Source organism: Vidua chalybeata, chromosome 23, assembly GCF_026979565.1.
Source record: "Vidua chalybeata isolate OUT-0048 chromosome 23, bVidCha1 merged haplotype, whole genome shotgun sequence".
Classification (NCBI taxonomy): Eukaryota; Metazoa; Chordata; class Aves; order Passeriformes; family Viduidae; genus Vidua; species Vidua chalybeata.
Genome location: NC_071552.1, coordinates 6,924,330 through 6,940,256, shown reverse-complemented (window position 1 = coordinate 6,940,256; position 15,927 = coordinate 6,924,330). Strand labels below are relative to the sequence as shown.

The 15,927-nt window shown below is 44.9% G+C and overlaps 1 protein-coding gene across 3 annotated transcripts in view; it reads left to right on the top strand.

Moving 5' to 3' along the window:
• Positions 1–15,927, top strand: part of ARHGAP32 (Rho GTPase activating protein 32) — a 209,953-nt gene that overhangs the window by 24,976 nt on the left and 169,050 nt on the right. The window contains exon 1 of one of the 3 annotated variants that reach the window (XM_053963432.1): positions 9,796–9,846. The exons of the other annotated variants lie outside the window; for them this stretch is intronic. The gene's annotated coding sequence lies outside the window, so the exon portion shown is untranslated. Of the gene's footprint in view, positions 1–9,795; positions 9,847–15,927 lie in introns of those variants that run through there. 3 annotated transcript variants of the gene reach the window in all.

Here is a 15,927-nt window from a genome sequence, read left to right as displayed (position 1 = left end):
TTGTGAAATTCCAGAATGGTTTGGGTTGGGAGAGATCTTAAAGCCCATCCTGTCCGACCTCTTGCCATGGGCAGGGACACCTTCCACTAGACCAGGTTGCTCCAAGTCCCATCCAGCCTGGCCTTGGGGACCTCCAGGAATAGGAATGGGAGTGTTAGGAATTCTGGATGCTGGGCCTGGGGAGCAGGGCTGGAATATCCTTTTCTGTGTGTCCTTTTCCCCTGGCCATTACACTTTGATGTTTTCTGGCTATAACACACACCCAGGCTTCTCACATGGTGTTCCCTATGCAAAACCAACGAAAAATTTGCTAAAAGATTCCCCATGCTCTTTCTCTACTATTTTCCTGTGGTGCTTTGTAGGTTTATTATATCTTAAAATGTTTCGATTATACCCATAAGGAAAGCAATTAAGAAAAATCTGGTGCATCAATGGATTATAATAAGAGAAAATTAGATCTGTCTTTCATGCTTTTTTTTTTTCTGTTTCAGAAAAACTGTAATCTCCTTCATGTTCAAAACAGCCATTTTATTGTCATTTAACTGTGTGCTGTGTTAAAAAGCTTTCAGTGGTGTTGAAAAAAAAATCCCAGAAGCTGTACTTGGAGAAAATACAGAACTTACCTTTTAACAGAAAGCATTTATGTCCAGTTTTTAACAAAACCAGTGATTTTTCATGAAAAGATCTGGATAAAAATGCATTTCTTGCTTTGTTTGTGTATTTTTCTGAGTGGTAGCCAGACTTGATCCTTACCTTGGAACATCAGAGGATGAACTAAAACTTGGAGGTGCACTGGTTTTCCTTGGGGAGGAGCAGGAGCAGCATTTCTTGCTTTGCAACATTTATGTTATGTAACATAAGATCTACATTTCCATGCATTATCCCCTTCTCCAATGTTTAAACACAAAAATAAACCCCCCAGTAACTGCAGAACAGTCCTCTCCTGGGGATCTCAGTGATCTCATCCTTCTCGATGCAGAGTGAATGTCAGCATGAGAGAGACACTGAGTGACAGTTGCCATGAATATTACTCAAGCCTCATAAAACAGAATATTCATGTGTTTATAGCACTGGAATGGAGGAGAATTTTCAGATACAGAGCTGTGACCGACCAAATAAATGTCCTGCAGGCCAAGATAAGACTATCCCTGAACACTGAGAAATTTCATCTGTGTTTTGGAACTTCCTGCATGTTGCGTTTCTGTCCTGTTGGCTGTTTCTCTGTATGGGGGCAGCACCTTCTGTGAAGGCCAAACTCCACACCTCATTTATTTGGGGTGTTCCAGCTACTTGTGTCTGGAAGTAATTGGTGCTTCAGTGCTGGGCGCAGATCACAGGCTCTTCCAGAGGGTTCTGAACACTCCTGTCCATGCTACTGGGTTTTCCCTGGGCATTTCTGAGCTCCCTGACTTTCTGTGTAGCTCTAGGCCTTCCCAAGGCTGTGCGAGTCACATCCAGGTATCAGCAGAGTGTTCCAAGTCACTCCTGAGCTTCCAGTGTAGCTCCCTCATGGCTTTCATTTATTTACCTCCCAAAAGCCCCGATACCTTTTCACAGCTGGAAAAAGCCTTGTATAAAGTTGAGTTCCCAATTTGAGGTAAGGTGTGTGATGCTGCTTGACACACAAGCTTTAAATCCAGGTTTATACCAAGAATTTCCTTGTTTCCTCTCCCAGTCTGCCCTGCGGTGCAGAACTGTCTGGATTTTGTGAGACTGAGCTGATCCTTCTGCTGCTTTTCCTGTGTCTTCCACTTTGACAGTACAGTGTCTTGTCTCCCTTCAGCAGTCCCAGCTGATTTAACTGGATTTCTTTCCCTTCTTCAGCTTTCAAACTTGCTGCAGAGCAGGGGAGGGACTGTCACCTGTGTTGTGCTTGGAGAAGGAATGCTTTGCATAGCCGTATTTCCAGGGCCAAGAAGATAATTCTCTATTCACATATCAATGTGAATTTATCCATGTCTGGATAAATGACCTGGGAGAGCAAATCCTGTACTTTGTCAAGTGGTTTTGGTGTCAAGGTGTCAATGCTTGTGTCAAGACCTCTGGATAATTAATTTAACTTTGGCTGGGTTTTGTTAGCATTTCATTTGCCCATCAAAGCTGTGGGCATAAAATGTTGATTTAGGGGCAGTAGAAGGACAGTGTTAAAAAACTAAAACCAAGTAGTGTTCCTCAGCTTTTTCCAACCTCTCTCCATAGGTTTAAAAATTGCAAGACTTGCTTGAAAAAACTTGCTTTTTAAATTGTAGCAGGGTAAAGTAATTTCTTAGAAAACAGTGCTTGGGAAAGGCGATACAGGACATTTTGTGATAATGAAGGAGTGAAAGAATGGAAAGAAGAATATTGATAAGAGGTTGTGGAAGGGCTGAAGTAACAGCAAGACAATGAAGGATGCAAGTGGGAAAGTGGGGTGATAAGGTGGAGAGCAGGAAACAGGATGAGAACATGAAAAAGAGAAAGCAGTTGAGTAGGAACCTGATGAAGTAAAGCAGTGGAGAGAGATGTGAAGAGCAGGGCAAAGTGAAAGTTGGATGTCAGGTTTTGGGGCATTTGATATGGCTTGAAACACAAGTAGAGGAGAAACGAGGCAGAGGTCATGAGGGGTCATTTAAAGATACTTTCCTGTGCAGTAGTGTCTGTGCAGAATCCAGCTTGAGTCAAATGAAGCTTCCTGCAGGATTCACAGGCTCACCTCCTGGGATGTGTGCCCTGACTTCCTCATCAGTCCCAAATCACTGATCTGTGAAGAGATAGTGCACATTCTTCTATGGGCTGTTGTGGAGAACTTGGCATGACACCAAGTGCATTCTCTGATAGGTCACACAGGCAGTTTTGGGAATGTTTGCTCTTCTGACTTTCAACCCCCTGCTTTTCAGAGGGAGAACATCAGCAATATACTTTACTAGATGAAGTACTTGGATGCTGAGTGTGGAGAAGGAAGGTTTAACTGCCTGCACATGATTAGAAAGAATAGAACTGAAAGATTGTACAGATGGAGGTAGTTAAACCACAGTATCTACAAACTTTAATGTCTGAACAGGCAAAACTATAGCCCTGTTTCAGAGAGGGTCGGTCAGAGTGAAAGGAGAATGACAGCTGTGATAAGAGCAGGCAGTGACACAGAAGACAGAAATTCTCCTCTCTCCTTGCAACTGTCTTGGGGGATATTTTAAATAAAAGCTTTCATCCAGGAGGAGACTGAGGTGAGATAGAGGCAGAATTATTGCTAGAGCTATTACAGTATATTCCTGTGAGTCAAGTCATGATTGTCTAATACAAAACCAGAGCCGCTCATTGCTAGGTTTACACTGGGGAAAAAGCAAACTGGAGTCCTTTGTAGGACTGTGTTTTAGACAACGAGTGCCTGACAGCTACACCAGAGATGCTTACTGCAATTCCCAGCTCTTCCACCTGGGAAGCTCCCTGCTGTGCAGGTGTGGAGTCAGATCACTCCTGTTGCAGAGGAGGGACTGTGCAATCCCATGGGACACCTTCCTGCAGCTAAAGGTGCACTGCTCTGGTGGTCTGGACTGTCCACAGTGCTCCCATTTTTCAGTTATTTGACAAAAGAGAGGATCAGCTTGTACTTGAAGAGTAGCTGGGCTGAAAAGGGTCTTGGGGAAACATGGAACGATGCTCAGAAAGGAGACGGATGGACAGATGGGGAAGCATTTGAAATTTTTCAACTCCTGTGCAGTTTCCTCTGTTTATAGATACATGGATGCTCAAATCACTTGCAGGAAGTTCCTTCTGTGTCCTTGCTAGTGCAGAGTGCATTAGTGCAAGTGCAGAGCTCTTGCTCTGGAGAAGAGGCTGCTCCGTGAGTTGCTTTATTTTGGATGCCAGGTGCTGTTACCTGGAGGAGCTGTGACCCTGGGGCCCTGAAATGTGTCTGTGCTGCTGCTGTTTGATCTGTTACTCCACTGCTCGGACTTGGTTGCTTCCCACCACATTCAGTCTCAAACTGTGGCTCTCCCTCGTGGGCCCCTTCTGTCATCCGGCTTTAATGAACAGAGTTTCTCTCTTGGCCATGAATTTTAAGGGTGGCAGAGCTCTTCATAGCAGTGTCAGGAGCTCAAACACCTCTTTCCTCTGAACTGCCTCTGCTTCTCCCTGCTGCTGAACGTGTTCTTGTTTTCTTCAAGCCTGGAGAAACCCAGACCTCGTGTGTGATAATTACTGTGCGTGTTTCCCTCTCTCACATCTCTGCTCTCCATCCCTCAGGAGTTTTTCTCGTCCTTGTAGCTTATCTTGCACTTTCTCAATGTTCAGTGAGACAGGTTTTCAAGTCTTAAGCCAGGTGGAAACAAGTCCAAGGAATGAGCTGCTCCTGAGCAGCTGTGACACTGATGATCTATTTCTCCATAGTGAACTTGTGAAAATGTAAATTTTTAACAAAGGTTGCTGTTTACTTTGCACAACAGAGTTCTCTTTTGCTGTGTCTAAGACACTTTTGAGGGGAATACCTCTGAGTGCCTGCTCATTCCCTGAGGGCAGGTGCTGAGGGATTATGAACAGTGCTGAACAGAGCAGGTGGATCACACACAGAGACACACCTTGGGCACAGCACCACAGGACAAGCACAAACTTATCCTGAGCAGCAGCTTGCTCAGACTGTGGGGAGAGGAAGAAAGGCAGTGTGGGAATGCTGTAATTACTCATCTAGTTAAGTGTCTGCTCCACAAGGCTGGTTTCCCTTTACTCTGGAATAAGGTTTTGCTAACAGTAAGTTGCAGGGAGTATCTGTTTCTTCTTCTGGCAGGGATTCCACCAGTGAAGATTGTGGTTCATGACTTAAAAACACATGCTGTGTGTGCCATGCAGGACTTGGAGCCAGGTAAGGACTCCTTAGCTTCCTCTTTGTGTGCTGTGTCTGGTCTGCAGTCTGAGTATCCTCTTGGAGCTTGACACTTGTGCATTGTATAATGCAAACTCGTAAGAAAGGATCTGAGTTTCCAGTGTGGGCTTGACTATGGAGTGTCAGGCTTTGCAGCATTAGGGTTGTGCAGGAGTGCCACAGAATGTGCCAGTGTCTTTGCACAGGTACGGCGCCTGATGGCTCTGCTTGGCTCAGGTTTAGGAGGGGGAGGTGGGACAATGAGTTCCATGTGTTTGCTTGGCATCTCTAGCAATGGCTGTGCTGCTGAGTGATCCTTTTACAGACTGTGTTGTAGCAAAAACTGCATTTGACACCTTTAAACACAAGGTTTGGTTGGGAGCTGAAGATGACCCATGTTATGTACCCAGTGTAAGCAGAGCTTGGTCTCCACATCCCAATCACCCTCTTGCTATGAGGTTTGCAGGGCTAGGTTTTCACTTGAGATCCTGAATTGTTTCTTCTCTCCTTCCCTTGATAAACACATACACTCTGCAGTTTATGAAATCAATAACACACCTGCAGCAGATTGGTTGGACATCACAAACCCAAGGTCTGTACCAAGGAATTCAGCAGGACAGAGGTCTGGAGATGCAGTAACTGTCCTGGAGGTGCAATAACACATAGATGGGTAAATGGCCCCTAAGGTGATTAACTAGGAGGTGTGCAGCAGTGGCAGTACACTTGTGTTTAAGTGGAGCCTTGGGTGTAGCTCTTGCCCGGGAGAATGTGCAGGAATGTCCCTCTGGACAGGGACTGGGAGGTGCCTGCTCAGCAGTTCTGCCTTCATGTGGGAGCACGGCTGCAAACAGCCTTTCAGAGGTTCATCCAGTCCCTAGCTGTGCCTGAGGAGCCTCTGATGTGGGCACAGCTTGAAAGGCTTTTACATACGTTTTATCAGTCACCAAGTGCAGCCTAGTTTTTTCTTTCTTGTGCTGTGATTGACCAAGTCCTTCCGGTATAAAACCACCATTTTTCATATAAAATTACATTAAACAGGCCCTGAACAACTGTGCTCTGTGGCTGGGGGAGGCAAATGTCCTGTCATAATCCTCAGGAGAGAGCAGTTTGTGACCTATATCATTAATTAGCAATGAAATAGTTCTCAGCTTGGGCTAGCAGCAAGATTTTCTTTTAAATATTTTAGTTTCTTGGTTCCAGCTGTCCAGTTGGTCTTTGTTTCCTGAACTTGCTTCAGTGCATATTGAGCAGCACCTCAGCTAAAACTGTGGTTGTAAAATACCTTACAAGAATGGTGGTGCTTCAAATAACTTACACAAAAATTTGTATATCTTAACATTGAACTGTTTTTGCATTAAATTAATTTACTTTTGGAAACAAAAGTGATCCTACAGTGTCTTCTTCTGCATACATTATTAATGGCAATCCATTTTTAATTTAATGAAAAATTATGCAAAGAGCAAGGGAGGAAGGCTTGCAGCCTCCTTGGTCTTTCTCTGCCTAGATAACCTCAGGCAATCGAAGAGGTTATATTTAAAATCCTCTCTTTCTTGGCACTTCTATCTTCTTAAATGGAATAGTGTTTAAACTCAGAGAAACTATCAGAGGTGGAAAGAAAGTACTGGCAAAGGTGAGAAGTGGTAAAGAATTGCATAATCCTGTTCCTTAAGTGGTTGACAGAAATTTCTGTTAGGAGAGAATTGTCTGAAATAGGAGTTGCTGTTGCAGCTTCCCAAAATTTATTTACGTGGTAGAAAGCTGAATCATTATGTAATCAAATTATCCATGTTAGTTCTATCAACCTGAAGTTAAACAAATTGGTCATGGGCTCAGCCATGTCATAGAGCAGCTTTCCAGGTTGGAGTTTTGTTTTGAATTTGATTCTGAGCCACGCCCCGTTACTCCAAGGATTAAGAGAAAATGTTTCCAAGCCAATTCCTATTTTAACAGCAAATTACAGCTTGCAGTTAGGGATACTTCTCTGCTCTGTTCTCCTAATAGAAAAAACAGCAACAAACCCCCATTTGAGTCATTGTTACTGTGATAATTCAAGCCCTAACTAGAGGAAAAGCAAAGCTGACTGGAGAGAGATCTCGTCTGCATTGGAAAAATTATTCATTACTGTCAAAACTTAGCTCCAGCAGAAAGAACTCAGCGCATGTGCAGGAAACCTGTGAGGTTACATGAAACCATAGCAGTTTTGAGCCTGGTTGTCCAAGAGACATCTTAAAGACCTTCTTAAATGTGACACTTGGACATGCCCAGTGGTGTTCCTCATAACTGGTGAATTCTAGTTAGCTGTGAAACAAAATCCTTATTACTGTTTAGCTGTACAGTCCTGAGCCCTGGCCTTGGAAAAAGGCTGTGCTGCACTGAAAAATGTACAGATAAAGAGCAAGAGAGGTTCTGGCCTTGGCAGGTTTTAGCTGAAGTGCAGGAGAACAGGTAGCCCTGGATGAGGAGAGAGAAGCTGGCAGGAGGAGCTGGAGGTGGGATCTCAGCATGGAAACACAAGGCAGCAGCAGGGCACAATCCTCTGCCATGCCTCAACACCTGGCTGTGTAGGGAGCGCACGTGCTCAGTCTCCCTGCACTGAAATGCAACTTCTCTCTCCTTGTCATAAGTTCCAGGTAGTTGGAGCTGTAGTGAATACATTTCCCTAAGTTTTCCCCACAGCTATTTCTACTCCTCTAAGCAGGGTAGTAGACCTTAAGCTGTAGCAGATGCTGTGTGGACAGTGTCTGTTGTGCTTTTTATGCTTTATCACTTTCTGAAGTGACAGCTTTGGTTTTGCTTTGGTTCTGTTTCATTCAGCTTGGATTGGACACTGTTCACCAGGAACTGTGGAACCGGGTTTTAGTCTCACTCCTTTAAGCAAAAGTTTATCTTCTATCTGTGGTCACCTTAGGGTGCAGTATTTTATTGTAGTACACCTGGGTGGAGAATTTCCACAGAGTTTCTTACCTTGTGTTCTCATTCTCTTGGTGCTCTGGGGCCTTGGACCACTGGGGACCTCTGCCCTGGCTCTGTCCCCATCACTTCATGCAAATCCTTTACTTCTCAGCGTGCTTCTGTTTTCTCCTGTCTTGGAATTTGAATTAACTTCCCCACTCAAGTTAGAGGTCAAGCCCACCAGCTGGGGTATAAAATCCTTGGGATGAATCCACCCAGTATACCCCTTGGTCTCTGTCACTGGGAGCTGCAGGTGAGGGGTCCAGGGGCAGGAAGGGTGTTTAAACAGCTTCTGCAGCCCAGCAGCCACTGATGCAAAATGAGAACAGCTTTTTTTTCCTCAATGGACATGTTGTTTCCTAATAAGTTCTTCTATCTTTAGGTTGTCCCATTCCTGCATGTCTGTTTTGGCGAAACAAAGAAAAATTAGCATTGGGAAAGAGGGATTTGGAAAGGATCATTAAGCTTTCTAGGCACAGAACGGGTATAACCTGTTTGACTTTGCTCAGCTTTGCCAAGCTTGAATCTTCCCTGTCTCCTGTAAGTGCTGAGCTCATGCTTGGCCTGGCTGTGTCCTTAGGCATCAGGGCTGATGAACGGAGGGAGTTATTGTCACTCGGTTATACGGCATTTAGCAAGCAGTGCTGATCCAACCATTACAGACTAAAAAAGAACAGTTATACAGACTGTTCTGTATAATTTGGGGTTGTGCAGCCTCTTCTGTTGAATTTTAAAGAAAAAGGTGGTGTTTTGGAAGTAATTTTGTCTTTCTGAACTTGGTGTTTTGCTGAGTCCAAAGAGCATACAGAATTTCACCCCCCCAAATCTTCACATACACTGATAACCTTCAGCATCCTACTTTGTTGAAAGGAGCTATGTGCAAAACCTTTAGATTCTACATGGAGTTTCCATGGGCTTCGACCAGAGAATAGCTAGTATTGCTACAAATTCTAGCTTGTATCTTTGAGCTTCAGGCAGGAGTAGCAGTGATAACAGTACAGATATGCTTGGGCTGTTTCACAGAAGTGAGAAGAGCTCTGCTTTCTGTACTGATAGAGAAAGATTAAAATGACTTGATGAAGGTCACACAACAAGCTGATGGCCAAGCCAGGACTAAGGGTCATCCATCATCCAGGCTTTCTTCTTATTTGCTAGACCTCAGTGTGTTGGATGGAGAGCTCATCATCCTCACTGCTGCATTGGTGGTCTGGTGAAGGATTTCAGTCTTTTAATGGGATCTGAAAGTTGGGTTGTAATAATTATTTCTCATTTCTGGTTTGATGTATGAACTAGAAATTGTAATAGCAGTTTTTACACAGCTCCTTTTCAAACTGGCTGCATAAACAGAGAAATAAATTAAGGCTTACAAGTCTCCTCTGGGAATGCAGTAAATATTACCCTGTTTTCCAAAAGGAGGAAGCAGAACAGCAAACACATTAATGTGATATATCCAAGGTTAACCAGTTGGCAGAACTGGGAATTACTCCTGCTCGTATAGTCCTTACTGGTCACCTGTAAGTGTTATTTAGGGGTTGAACCATGCAGAGCAGGTGAAAACATCCCTACGAGTATCCCGAGGGACTAGGATGGAGTTGCTCAGGACAAGAGATGCCTTTGCGTCCTGCAACCGGGAAAGGGTTACAGCTGAAATGCCTGTAGCAGCCTCAGGAAAACATGAATCGGTGCTGCTGAGGGAGGGCAAGATGGGAGCTCAGATCCGCGAGCTGCCTTGTGCTTTTCCTTTATAAACACCCCTTTTTGGGGGGGTTATACACGGGGCTCCGGAGCATCGTGGCGGGGCTGGCGCGGGAGCAGCCGCTGCCCCTTCCTCCCCCCGGCAGCTCCATCGCGCTGCTGCCGCGGCTCCGAGTGCGCCGTGTGTGCTCTGCTCTGTGCTGTGTGCTCTGTGCTGCGTTCTCTGTGCTCGCTGTGTGCCGTACACGCAACATGGAGGGAGGGACCGGCGCCACCGCCGCCTTCCCTGGCAGCCGCTCGGCCGCGCTCGCCGCGGGCACCGCCGGAACCGGAGCCGGGAGCGGCCTCGATGGATCGCACAGGTCAGTGCCAGCCGTACCCTCAGGACGCTCCTCCGCGACGAGCCTCCTTTCCCTTCCTTTATTTTAACCCCCATAAATGGCGTGCTGAGCCCGTATCTCCGAGTAATGTAATTGTTTCACACTTGGTCAGAGCCGGCGATGCCTGATAAAAATGTAGAGCGGGATTAAGGAAGGCAAGCATGGTGTTTCCACCCAGCAAATGCAAGTTCATTTTAATATTTGCTGTCTTTTTTAACCCATGTAAATGACTGTGTGTTTTAAATGGTTGAGCGTTTGAATGGAGAAAGGTTAATTGCCTACTTCAGCCACATTACACTGTGTAGCTCCCACCAGCATACAGAAAGCAGACAAAGTCTAATTTTGCATCCTGTCCTTTTTGTGACAGCAGTCCTTGAGGCATTTTCGGGTAAAGTGTGTAGAATGCAGCTATGAGCATGACAGAAAATGCATTTTTTCTGTTAAAAAATGTACTATATCCTGTGCATAGCAGAGAGGAGTGCACAGTGTGTGTACTTTGTGTGAAAGCAGCAATAGTCACAAGGGCTCTTTGCTGAGCATATTTTTTTTTTTCCTTTCTAATGGATAACTAAGAGCTATTGATGGGATATGGGTTTAGGAGCAGTAGTTCTGGAGGGCCAGGTTATCTTGTGTGTGTTGTTAAAATTCTTGTGGAATGAGGCAGTGCTGATTATCTTCAGGGCAAATCATCTCCTTCACCCTGGGCTCGGGTTTGTGCTGTGTCTGATAGGAAGTATGCCTGGTGCTGCTGCAGTTCAGTTGGGATTTTCTACTTCAGGGCTGAGAGTGAATAAATATTTACTGCTGGGGTAAAAAGGAGGGAGCTGTGGACCCGGTATCATTTAAAATTTGCTGTTACCACCTAACTGGGTTACAGATCAAGGTGGTTTTACCACACCAGAAGTTATTTATGAACCAAGGTGCCAGAAGCTGGAGACACAGGTTCTTATTTCACTGTTTAACACATTATCAGCAAAGTCTTGGTAATTTTTGCTGACTCCTCCTACTTCACTTACACTGCCAGAAACTGAAGGAGAGTAGCTCACATCAATACTGCAAAATTTCTTTGAATTTGTCTGTGTTTTCTTTCTTCCTTGAAATATTTATCCTTAGGAAAGCTGCTGCTGGATATCTACTCATTATTTGACTTGGGCACTGTGAGAAAGGTAGTTGGAAAATTTTGTTTCCACTTACTTGGAAACAAAACTGTATTTAAAAAGTGACTGTGTCTAGTGTGCTAATGCTGAAGGCTTTACACTCCCTGGCTTCCTTTGTTATGGAAAAAGCACAAAATGCAATATATTGGCAATATGTTGTTACCCAAGGATAGAGCCACAGGCTTGCCAGAGGGAATTGTAAGTAGGAACTATAGGATTTGTGTTTGGTGTGAATTCCCTTGGGAATGAGGGCTGTGAGAAGCTGGCAATGTCAGTATGTGCAGCATGAGGTTTCTGGCTGAAGACAGTTTAGCAGTGGTTTGATAAAATATATGCAGTTTTCCTCCGAATGGATCTTGTCATCCATGAAGTCTGCCGATTAAATAGGTTTTAGTTCTGGCAGTGGCATCCCCTTTTTTGTCACTTCTGCAGAGAGTCCAGAGTATGACAGAACTAAGGATGAGCTTATTATGGTTGACTCTCTGAATGCAGATCTCTTGCTAATGTCCTGCCTTTCAGCACAGAGATAAAATTGGTATTGTTTTTTGGAAGCAAAGCTTGCATTTAACAGGATTATAGGAGTATTTTTAACTTCCTGCTCTCACTCCAGTGCTCCTGATGGATGCTTGGAGTGCGGGCAGTTTGCTGGTTATTGATGTCAAAGTGAACGTGCTGTGCTGATGCAGATTTTCTTGAGGAAAAATGTCCTTTTCTGAGTGGCACATTGGAGGGCTGCAGAGTCCTTGCCCTACTCATAGCAGTGGCTTTGGGACTGGAGGGAAGAGGGACAGAAAGCAGCAGTGCTGAGCTGGTGCCAGGGCAGTGGTTGGGAGGACAGGGACAGAGCCATGTGTGTTCCCGGGATGGGGAGCATCTTCCGAGCCAGGCTGGGGGATTAATGTTCGGACCTGGTGCTCGGCACAGCGCAGCCTGGGGTGACTTGGGTGTCACAGCGTGTCCCCTGCTCGTGAGCAGCTTGTCCTCCTGACCTCTGTGTGCCCTCCAGCTCCAGCACACAGCTTTCCCAAGCTCCGGCCCCCCGGGATGCTTTCCATGGAAAAAAAACCACATCTTTTCTTATTGCAAGGAGGGGACAATTTTATCAGTACATTAGTGAGCACGTCCTTGGCTCCCCCAGGTCTTTTTGCAACAATGAGTGTAACAATGTCCTCTGTGACATACCCTCAGTATTTATATCAAAAATACAGAAATAATAATTTAATCCCGCTTTGTCAAGCTTTTTGGTTTAGTCTTCCTTTGTGTTGAACTGTTCCTCCTTATTATTTGATACTTTATGAAAACTTCTTGCTCTGGTGTCAGGGACCACAGTTTAATCTTTTGATATTCTGCTCCTGATAGTTGTCATTAAAGGGAATTAAATCCTTAGTTTTCACCTATGTTGAAAAAAAAAGCAGTGTTATTCCCAGGTTCCATTCAGTTATCAGCCAGAAGAAAAGAGGAAAAAACCCCCACAGAATCCCTGGTGAAAAGGAGAGATAAGGCAAGTTGGAAATGGTGGATGTGATGGACAAAAAGCAGGAGAACTGGGGTGGGAGCTGAGCTTCCTAGTCCTGAGCCTCAAGACCAAAGCAGGCAGCTCATTAGCTGTTGAGTCAGAGCAGGGTAGACTCCGGTGTCTTTTCATGTAAAAAGAAAAAATAGGCAGATGTACAACTTTTTTTTTCATATTGGGAATAGTGACAGGATGCAGTGGCAGGGCTGAGAAGGAGTGGGCATTTCTAGAATTCCATTCAGCTCCTTAGGATGGAGAGGTGCAGCTACTCAGCTGCTCGCTGTTGTGTATTTGTTGGAGGAGGTGGTGTGTGCTGTTTCTGGAGCTTGCAAACATGCCTGAATTGGGGATCCAGAAAGAAGCTGGGGGATGACCCTCAGCACCTGGGTGCATTTCACACTGCCAGCTGCTCATTTGGTTGATGGGAAGATCCAGTGTGATTTAGAGTGGGGATGACAGGAGAAGGAGAGTAGGAATTTGAACTTAGTACCTTGCTTTAAGGCACCATTTGTATTCCAGCTTCTCTTACATCCCGTGTTCACTCCTTCTGAAAGGAAGGACTGTGGAGTGAGTTCAGCACCTCTGGGGACACCTTGGAGGTGATGTAACACCTGCTTTTCCGTCAGTTACCTCTCCTTATGCAATCCCCATCTAATCTAGTTTGCTTCCTCCCCTGGGTAAAACAGCAGTACAAGTGCAGTACTTGCTAAAAGATCTGCTCCAGTTTTCCTTCAGTCTGGTCTGAGGAGCTTTGTGGTGGCAGAGGCCACCCTTGGTTGCAGTGGCTGTACTGTGCAGAGCCAGGCGTGCCCAGGAACAGGCTGGATGTGTTGGATCATCTGTGTCAGATTGCTGCATTTATAAAGGGTTGGGCCTGGCCTCTCCCGTCAGGAGGTCCCACACCTGACTAAACTCCTGAAGCATTCAGAAGTGACACAGCATTGCTGCTCCTTGGGTTACAGACGTACTCCAGGTTCACTCCGAGGCTCCTCAAAGGTCTAAATTCTCAAGTTAATCCAGCTTGGGGAAGGACTTCCAACCTGATACTTCCCATAATGCTAAGACCAGAAAGCCCTTGTTCATTAGCATTGACGAGAGTTTAACTCAGCTCTTTGTTTCTTGTTTCAGACAGTTCAAGCTGGGGGCAGTTTTAGCTGGGAGATCCTGTGGCTTTTCTGGAATAAGAGATGATGTTTCCTGGACACAGAGCTCATACACAGGCAGTGGTGGTGGTTGTTTTCTCCTGGCAGATGGATTTAGTGCAGTGTGCAGCCCCGGTGGGATTTAACCACCCTTGGAAGGGGCAGTTTTGTGGCTGTGACTCTTCACTGGATCACTGGGTGCATGTCCCTGTTCCGAGTGTGACACTAATGAACACCAGCGGGCTGGAGTTTCTCCCTTTCATTGTGCGTTGTACAGAGATTTTCCTACTCACAGGGCTGTTGAATAGTCAAGGATTTCTCAAAATTTTTTCCCCCCGGGTTTATAAATTAGTGCTCCAAACCTTGTTCAGGACTGGAATGTGGCAGATGAGATTTCAGCCCTTAAGGAGTATTTTAACCGTGCAAACAGGCTTGATTCTCTGGCCGCTTGTTTTCATTTGTGTATTTCAGGAGGCTTTGTCCTTTTAGAAGTGAAATATAACAAGATACCACACAAACCTTTTTCAGAAATAATAAATACAATATTTCCAAGCCTTTTTGGTCTGCTGTTCTCTGTGCATTTGCTCTTACTGATACTTTAGTGGAATAGTTTTGCTTGCTGTATGAGATAAATGTCATTTGTAAATGAGCATTGTATCTCTTTGCATTGTGCTGGCTTCTGTTTTGGGAGTGCAAATGTGCTGGGCCAGTGCATGCCATGCTTTTTAAAAGCTATTTACATAAAATATCCAACTATTTTAAGTGCATTTGCCTACAGTGGCTCTGTGAAAATCTGTTTGTATTCTAATAATGATGAAAGCTTTCTGCTCTAATAAAGGAGAAAACTTTTGACAACCCCAAAGTCCATGCAATTGAGAGTCAAAAGGTAAATAAAAAGAGCACTTTTAACTACTTGGTACATTTTTTTTTCATGGTTTCTGAGCAAATCTCATAATTTGGAGTGATGGGAAGAGGGACCAGGACAAGATTTTCATGTTTTCCTTTAGAAGAACTTTCAATGGCATCAAGCACCCAGCAAACCCCTTGCTACAGTTGAAATAAGAGTGGGTTTTGACCTTGGGCATGTGTTATAACAAATTTGATACCAGGTGTTGGATACTTGGGCACTCTCCTGTGAGGATAAAGGCAGTGACTCCTCTTAACATACTTTTGCATAAGCAAAATCTGCTGGAAAACCAACTCTTGGTGGTGTCAGCCCAGGGAACAGCTAGAGTGTAGGAGCAGATCTGAGCCTTTTAAATTGGTTAAATTGGTCTCATTTGGAACACTGAGAGGGGAGCAGGCTGGCTGGAGGACTTGCCTAGCCAGAAACAAGGCATGGCTTGTGAAAAATAAGAAGGGGAAACTATGCTGATGTCTTCATCTTTCAGGGTCTCATTTGATGCTCAGTGTTGACAGCTTCATTTAAAGGGACTTTCCCACTCCATGTGGTACCAGGGGAGCTGCTCCTGGGCACACATAAAAGCACTTAGATTTTCATGGGCTGGGAATCTCCGGTCGCTATTAACGGTGGGGGAAACAAGGACAACACACACCAGATATCAATTTCAGAGAATGGTCATTCTTAAATCCCAGTATTTGTGGTTGCAGAGAGCCATTAAATTCATGCCCAGAAGGTTAACCAAAGCTGTGTTAAGTTTTTTAGTGTACAAACTCATTTGTTTAATACTGCCACGGTTGCTCATCACTTTTTGCAGGAGCAATATGATGAGATTAACAAGCCTCTTCCCTATATGATCCTTAAATCCCCCTGGGAAGCTGTGAAAGTGTCAGAGCTCTGCTGCTCCTGTGTGGGAGCTGCTCTGGCAAAGCCCAGAGTTATTCTTCATGGGACATGTTGGGATGTGGTTGCTGGGATGATGGAGGAGCTGAGCTTCCATCTGCAGCCTTGGAGCCAGCATGAGTTTGGGACACAGCAGAGCTGCTGAGGCTGCCAGCCAGGGGTTCATTATTGGAAAGAAAAGACAAACAACCCCTCCTTTTCCCCGCTGGACTCTGGAGAGGGGAGCAAGTTTCATAGGGAGATAATTATGCTGCTGGAAAAACTGCTGTGACAGCTCCCAGCACCACAAGTGAAGTTCTTGTGGGGAAAAAGCTCTGTTTGACATACCAATTCCTTCCTTTTTCTCTCACAGTTAATGCAATGTGCAGGCACAGTTTTGTCCTGGAGCACTTGAAACTTCCTTACCTCCTTGCCTTGGCTTTCCTTACCAGCTTCACCCTAAAAAAG